Raw genomic sequence first — 7,363 nt, forward strand, 5'->3', positions numbered from 1 at the left:
ACCCCCCACTACACCTACCCCCACTTCCTAGGAACCCTAGCGACCAACCCAACTCCCCCACTTATCCCTCGCCCCCTCTCCCCCGATCGGATCTGGATCGGGGCAGTTGCCCCGGCCCCGTCGAACGCCGCCCGCCGCCCAAAGAACCCCCCCCTCGTCGGACGCCTCTGCTTCCTCCACTCCTCCCCCTCTCTCTGCTGGATCTAGGCGTTTCACATCGCCCCTGACCCCGCGTCCCCGTCACTGCCGCGACGGCCCTCGCCTCTGCCCCGACGGCAGCCGGTGCCCCCGTCGCTCGACCTCGTTCGCCGTCGCCGGCGCCGCCCATCATCGCCGAACCGTCCCCGTCTTCCTCCTAAACGGCTCCAACGAGCCTCGCCGCCCGATCACCTGCAACGCTGGTGAGGCCACCGGCCTCCTGTCCCCTCATTCTCTGTCGCCGTTGTCGTCCGCCGCGCACCGACGCATTCAGTCCCGCGCCTCTCCGTGGGCTCCGGCACCCGCCTACATCGCCGCGTGCCGCCCTACTCGCGCCTGCCGTGGTCCGCGCCGTCGCAGCCTCCCCTGCTACCTCCACCGCCTGGCCGCTCCGTCGCCGCCCGCCTCGCGCTCCACTCCGCGTGTCACGCCCCAAGACCGGGCCTAGGCGAGACAGCCGCCGCGCGCCTATAGACCAGAGGCCTATAGTCAACTGTCATGCCCCGAGACCAGGCCTAGACGAGACAGCCGCCGCGAGCCTATAGACCAGAGGCCTATAGTCACGCAAGGCGTGATAAAGCAGGCATAAACCAGCAGTGGATCACATAAGCTCATATATTTACTATACAAATTCCTTGACATTTACAAATAGTTGAGTAAAGACATCATATTCTCTAGTCGCTTCCCACCCGCTGGTCAAGCCTAGTTTTGGATGAAGACATCTTCTGAACATACTTAAGTTACATCGTCCGCATCTAAAAAACAGAGGAGGCAAGGGTGAGTACGACAAATCATACTCAGCAAGTAGATACTTCACTATTCAACAAGAGTAGAATTTAAGGATATTGATACAGTAACAACAGATTGACTGTATCTAGAGGAGCATAAATAACGTGACAAATTGCTGGAGCCAATTTATTGGAAATAATTAAAAGAACAACATAACCGGATATAATGAAAATGGACCAAGAAATTATTGGCGTCACACATGACCGCAAGCTTCCCAACCCGGGAGTCACAGGGGTGAAATTTCACACTTCTACACTCTTAAGAGGGGTACTTCGACGTTGACAGCCTCGACTAGAACCACACAGGTTCCAGAAGAGCAGAGCTCTTTGATCCCCTAAGAACCAACCACCCGACTTACTAGTGTCGATCGCTCCTACGGATCCATCACTGACACGCTTCCGAACGGGTGTCGTTCTTAGCAGAGAACTCAGACAGTCCCATACCTGAACTATGACCGGTATAATTACGTTTGCCGTCGTGACACCAATATTGATGGATGTGTGTTTGAATCAACGATAGGACCACTGAAATATCAGTCAAAGACAATACACTCATGACTTTTCATGAGTTCCTCCAAAATACTTTGATTCTATCAACAAATGGATTATGAGGAAAACACATCCCTCTCTCAAGGATCAACAGAGGCTCAACAAAGATCAAGGTGCAATGATATTACCAGATAATCAACCAATATAAGGAGAGATCAGGGAGTTTAGCAAAGCAGCTACTTGTCTCGGTGACAAGAACTATTCTCCATGGCATCAGATAAATTTGTCATCGATCGACCACTGTTATATAATGCCACATCGTAGTATATGTATGTTCTATACATAACATATACAACTCGATTGTCTTCTGCTATATCTGCATCTATTTGTAGTCTCTTCTATGTAATCTATGCATATCAGCATCTCCTCCTAGCTCTGCCCTCTCATCTGGACTCTAGTTCTATGCGTTCCTATGTTTCTTTTGGTAGTGTGAGGTGCAAGTGAGCGGGTAGGAGGTATTTATAGGGAGTGAGCAGGTGTGAACATCGCCTAAATATCCAGCCGCAGGTGACCTTTCAAGCTGACCTTTGGAGCAGTGTCAGAATGCTGGCCGACAGCTTCTTGGCGACCAAAGAGTCATCTAATGCTGCCTGGAGACAATGCATAGAGTCCACGTTGTGAGTCAGCTGAGTAAGCCACTAGTACAACGCCAGCACATCCAATTTCTTGTACGTTCCTTGCCACGTTGCCTCTCTCATGATTATACATGCATGCACGAACTGGTAGAAAGGAGTCAACCCAATCTTTGCTTCTCTTCATCTCATACACGTGTGATTGATTCACTAGAGTGTATTTGCCAACACATGCATGCCTATCCTCTATAATCAAGCCACGTACCCCTTGATAATTAATTACTAGTCTTCATCCTAATCATGCATGGTTCAACATAAAATGCTTATATGCACGTACCAAGCTTCATGGCATCGCCTCATCTGATTGAATAATTTTATGTGTTACATGAATATAACATTCAGGGATAATAACTCCTAAAATATAGTGTTAAAAGAGTTTACACACTAGATAAGGCGAGAGGAAAGGAAATCCCGCCACAAGCCGGCGTGGACCTTGTCCTCGGCCTTCTTAGGACGGTGAGACAATAGAGTGAGATCTGCAATGATAGCCTTAATTACATCATTGGGCCAAGACATTGATTTGGGGGGGGGGGGATGCATTTCGCGCGTCCCAAATTTTTCCAGACAATGAGAAGAATGAAAGGCCAAACAGACCCAGGAAGCCCTGCGTGGCCAGGGGGCGATCAAAGAGCTGGAAAGGGGAAGGAGCATGGAAGGAACCCAAGGGCATCCCAGATGCTGTGAGCGGCTGAACAACTGACGAAAAGGTGAGCACGGTCTTGAGGCGCAGACTCACATCTAGGGCAGGAGGAGGACTCGATGATGGATTTCTGATGAAGATTAGCCCTGGTATTGAGCCTGTCGAGGTAGAAGAGCCATTCAAAGACCCTCACACAGCTAGGGACCCGCGAGTCCCAAATGCTTGCCAATGTGGGGATCAGCAAGTTGTGAGGCGAGGGCATCGTAAGCAACTTTGGTGGAGAAGGGTGAACCATTAAGTAAAGACCTGATGTCCAGAGCACCTGTCAGACACACCTCCTGCAACATAAGACTCAAAGAAACAAGTTCATTGGAAGCACTTAAGGTCAGCCGGCTATGCAAGGCCAGATCAATCCCATCCATCATGATACTAGCTACAAGAGCATTTGGTTTGGTGTGGTGAGAGAAGAGGGCAGGGAAAACAACGCAGAGGGGTTCAGGAAGAACCCAACGATCTAACCAAAAGAAGGTAACGGAGCCGTCTCCAATAGCCACAGGTGATATCTCGTGGAGAGCATTTAGGTGTTTAAAGATAGCTCTACTGTTATGCTCCCACTCGAATCTTAGCAACACAAGAGGAATTCGGGATACAAATCTCAATCGATCTAGGGTTCCAGGGGAAAGGGGAAAGGGGATCGAGAGAGAGATACGCCGCCGCCAGCCTACTACTTTCTCCACACCTCGCGCAGGAGGGCTCGAGTCCTACTTAACCCTACGTGTCGTCACCCAAGTGTGGGCCGGGAACTTGCTGTTGGGCTTGGCCTCCTGTCTTGGTCGTTCCTGTCCGCCTGCTGGAGAAGCGGCCTGGCCCGTAGTGGTGGCTGTAGATGGGGCCAGGGTGGCAGGGGTCGTAACATCCCCTCCCCCTCGAAACACAGCTTGTCCCCAAGCTGGCGCATCCTGGAAGTGGTGTTGAAGTTCAGTAGCATCCTCCCAAGTCGCCAACTCCAGTGGTTGGCCCGGCCAGCGCACGCGGACCTGTGATGCACTGGTGCCTCCGCGCCGAACGACTCGCTGCTCCAAGATCTCCTCCGGAACTGGGCTTGCCGCTGCTGCTGCTGGCAGTTGCTGGAGGACTTGCTCAGTAGGTGGTAAAGCTTGACGGAGTTGGGATACGTGAAATACCGGATGCACGGTGCTGAAGTCCGGCAGCTGAAGCTTGTAGGCCACTGCTCCCACGCGCTGCAGTATCTTGTAAGGCCCGAAGTACTTGAAGGCCAACTTCTGGTTTGTGCGGGTGGTGACCGAACGCTGCACATAAGGTTGCAACTTCAAGAACACCCAGTCGTTGACGGCGAAGACGCGGTCGGAATGACGCTTGTCAGCAGACTCCTTCATGTGTTGGCACGCCCGCAGAAGATGTTGCCGGATCAGTGCCTCCATTTGCGCTCTGTCTTGTAGCCACTCCGCCAGATCCGGTGACCCGCAGGCCACGGGGTCGACAATGCCAAAGAAACGGGGCGCATGTCCGTAGAGCACTTCAAAAGGAGTCATCCCCAACGCCGAGTATGGCGATGTGTTGTACCAAAACTCCGCGAGGGCCAGCCATGCTTGCCACTTGGTGGGGCAGGCATTGACGAAGCAGCGGAGGAAAGTCTCAAGGCATTGGTTAACTCGCTCCGTCTGCCCATCAGTCTGAGGGTGTCTTGCGGTGCTCATGCGAAGCTTGGTGTGTGTGAGACGAAAGAGCTCCTTCCACAGGGTGCTGGTGAAGACTGGGTCACGATCCGAGACGATCGACTCGGGCAAACCATGCAGCTTGTAAATGTTGGACATGAAGTCCTGCGCCATTTGAAAAGCTGTGAAGGGGTGAGATAACGGAACAAAATGTGCATACCGGGAGAACTTGTCGACTACCACCAAAATGGAGTTGAATCCCGAAGAACGCGGCAGGCCTTCGACAAAATCCATAGTGATCATCTGCCAAGCTTGGGTTGGTACTAGTAGGGGCTCGAGAATCCTAGGATAACGAACTCGCCCTGGCTTGGCCTGTTTGCAAGTTTGGCATGCTTCCACAAACATTTTGACGTGGTGTTTGAGCCCTGGCCAGGTGAACAGCCGCCGGACACGTCGGTAAGTTGCATTGAATCCCGAGTGGCCCCCAATAGCTCCAGTATGCAGGGCCTCCAATACTTGCTTCTGCAGGGACACATTATCACCCAGCCACACTCGGCCATTCTGCTTGATGATGCCATCACATAGCTGATACCCGTCATGCGCGTCTGGGTTTGTTGCCAACCGGGCCAGGAGGCGCTGTGCGGCTGGGTCTTCTCGATAACCAAGTTGGACTGCTTCCAGCCAAGCCGGCACTGCCGTGGTGATAGTTGCAAGATCGCCCTGCGGAGGGCCAGGAAGGCGAGAGAGAGCATCAGCCGCTCGGTTGTCCAAACCTCGTTTGTAGACGATGCGGTACCTCAACCCCAGCAGCTTGACCATGATCTTCTGCTGCCGTGGAGTCGATAGCCTTTGATCTTCCAAATGAATAAGGCTTCGTTGATCGGTATGAATGATGAATTCATCATGTTGAAGATACGGACGCCAATGATCGACAGCCAAAAGGATCGCCAGTCCCTCCTTCTCATAAGTCGAGAGCATGCGATTGCGCGGCCCCAGCGCACGGCTCAGGAAACCGAGTGGATGTATCTCTTGCATCAAAACTGCCCCAATGCCCAGATCTGAAGCATCTATTTCAAGCTCAAACATTTTAGAGAAATTCGGTAGGGCTAGCACTGGCACAGCCACCAACGCCTGTTGCAGAGCTCGAAATGCACCATCTTCCAATTCTGTCCAGCGGCAGACGGTCCCTTTCTTAAGCTGATCTGTGAGCGGCCGAGAGGTGATAGCAAAACCATGGACGAACTTACGATAGTAACCAGCCAAACTGAGAAAACCCCGCACTTCCTTCACATTGGTAGGTACAGGCCACTTTTGCACTGCTGCAATGTTCTTCTCGTCGGTGCGCACCCCGTCGCCACTGTTTTCGTGGCCCAAATAGAGCAGCTTCGAGCGGGCAAATGTGCACTTGCTGTACTTGACCTTCAACTGGTGCTCTTGCAGCAACTGAAACACTTGAAGGAGCAGCCGAATGTGCGAGTCCAAGTCTTCACTATAAACGAGAATGTCGTCAATGAAAACGAGCACTCGATGACGAAGGAACGGCGCCAGGACTATGTTCATGCCCCCCTGAAAGGTTGGCGGACCACCGGTGACGCCATAAGGCAGGACTTTGAACTCAAAGTGACCATGGTGTGTCTTGAATGCCGTCTTGTGCTCGTCCTCAGGTCGCATCCGGATTTGGTGGTAACCTGCCCGCGAGTCCAGACTGGTGAACACCCGGGCTCCTGCGAGCTCGTCAAGAAGCTCGTCAATAACCGGAAGAGGATAACGGTTCTTGATTGTGATCGCATTGAGGTGTCGATAATCCACACAAAAGCGCCAAGTGAGGTCTTTTTTCTGCACTAGCAAAACTAGAGAGGCAAACGGGCTCACACTTGGCTGGATGATTCCCTGGGCTAGCATGTCTGCCACCTGTCGTTCGATCTCATCCTTTTGTGCGGGACTGTACCGGTACGGGCGCAGGTTGACAGGTCGTGCCCCCGACACCAAAGGGATAGCATGATCAAAGGCCCGTTGTGGTGGCAGACCACGTGGTTCCTCAAAAATCACCCCATACTGCTCAATAAGGTCACCAATGGCTGCTGGAATAGGAGGGTGTTCCATATCTTCTACGGTGGAGCAGAGTTGCACCACTCTAGTCACGACCTCTTGATTTAGCAAACTATGCAATTCCTCCCCAGATATCAAATCACAGCGAGTAATATCCGCCTACACACCGCTGAGATGCACTTGGTCTCCCTTGTACTCGAAGTCCATGGTCTTCTGTACCCAATGCACTTTCATGGGACTATGGCACGCCAGCCAGTCGATACCCAAGATTACATCATAGCAACCCAGCGGCAACACCTTGAGATTAGTCACGAAATCGATGCCCTGAGAACGCCAAGCACATGCTGGTATCTCCTGATCGCAATGAAGGACCCCACCATTTGCCACACGCACCGAAATGGCACGCTTGGCTGGCTGCACTCCCTAAAGGTGTTGAGCCAAAGACGAGCTAACAAAACTGTGCGAAGATCCAGAGTCCACAAGCATGAGCACTTCCCGCTGTTGGACCTAGCAATGCAGCCTCATCGTTGTGGGAGATTCTGCCCCTTCGACAGCATCTCGAGACAGAACACAATAGTCGGCTTCACTCGTAGTCGCTTCCACTTCAGCTGGCTCGATTGGTGTTTGTTGGAGCATCTCGATCAGTTCTTCGACCACATGAAGCTGCACAGTAGGGGCACAGCGATGGTCGCCCCCCACCGTTCGCCACAAGTGATGCACAGTCCCTTAGCACGGCGATAGGCTCGCAATGCAGTCAGCTTGTCGTCGTTGGCCGGTGGTCGGGGAGTGTCCACGGTGCGGCGATCGTCTTGACACATCTCGCTAGGGGCA

The 7,363-nt window shown here is 52.6% G+C and overlaps 1 long non-coding RNA gene across 1 annotated transcript; it reads right to left on the minus strand.

The window, feature by feature from the left end:
- Positions 1 to 799: 799 nt before the first annotated feature.
- Positions 800 to 1,960, minus strand: LOC125556414. Its single transcript, XR_007305086.1, has 2 exons — positions 1,664 to 1,960; positions 800 to 953 (listed from the first exon to the last, which is right to left on the minus strand). It is a non-coding gene; the product is annotated as an uncharacterized LOC125556414 (long non-coding RNA).
- Between the last annotated feature and the right edge of the window lie 5,403 nt (positions 1,961 to 7,363).

Source organism: Triticum urartu, chromosome 5, assembly GCF_003073215.2.
Source record: "Triticum urartu cultivar G1812 chromosome 5, Tu2.1, whole genome shotgun sequence".
Lineage (NCBI taxonomy): Eukaryota > Viridiplantae > Streptophyta > Magnoliopsida > Poales > Poaceae > Triticum > Triticum urartu.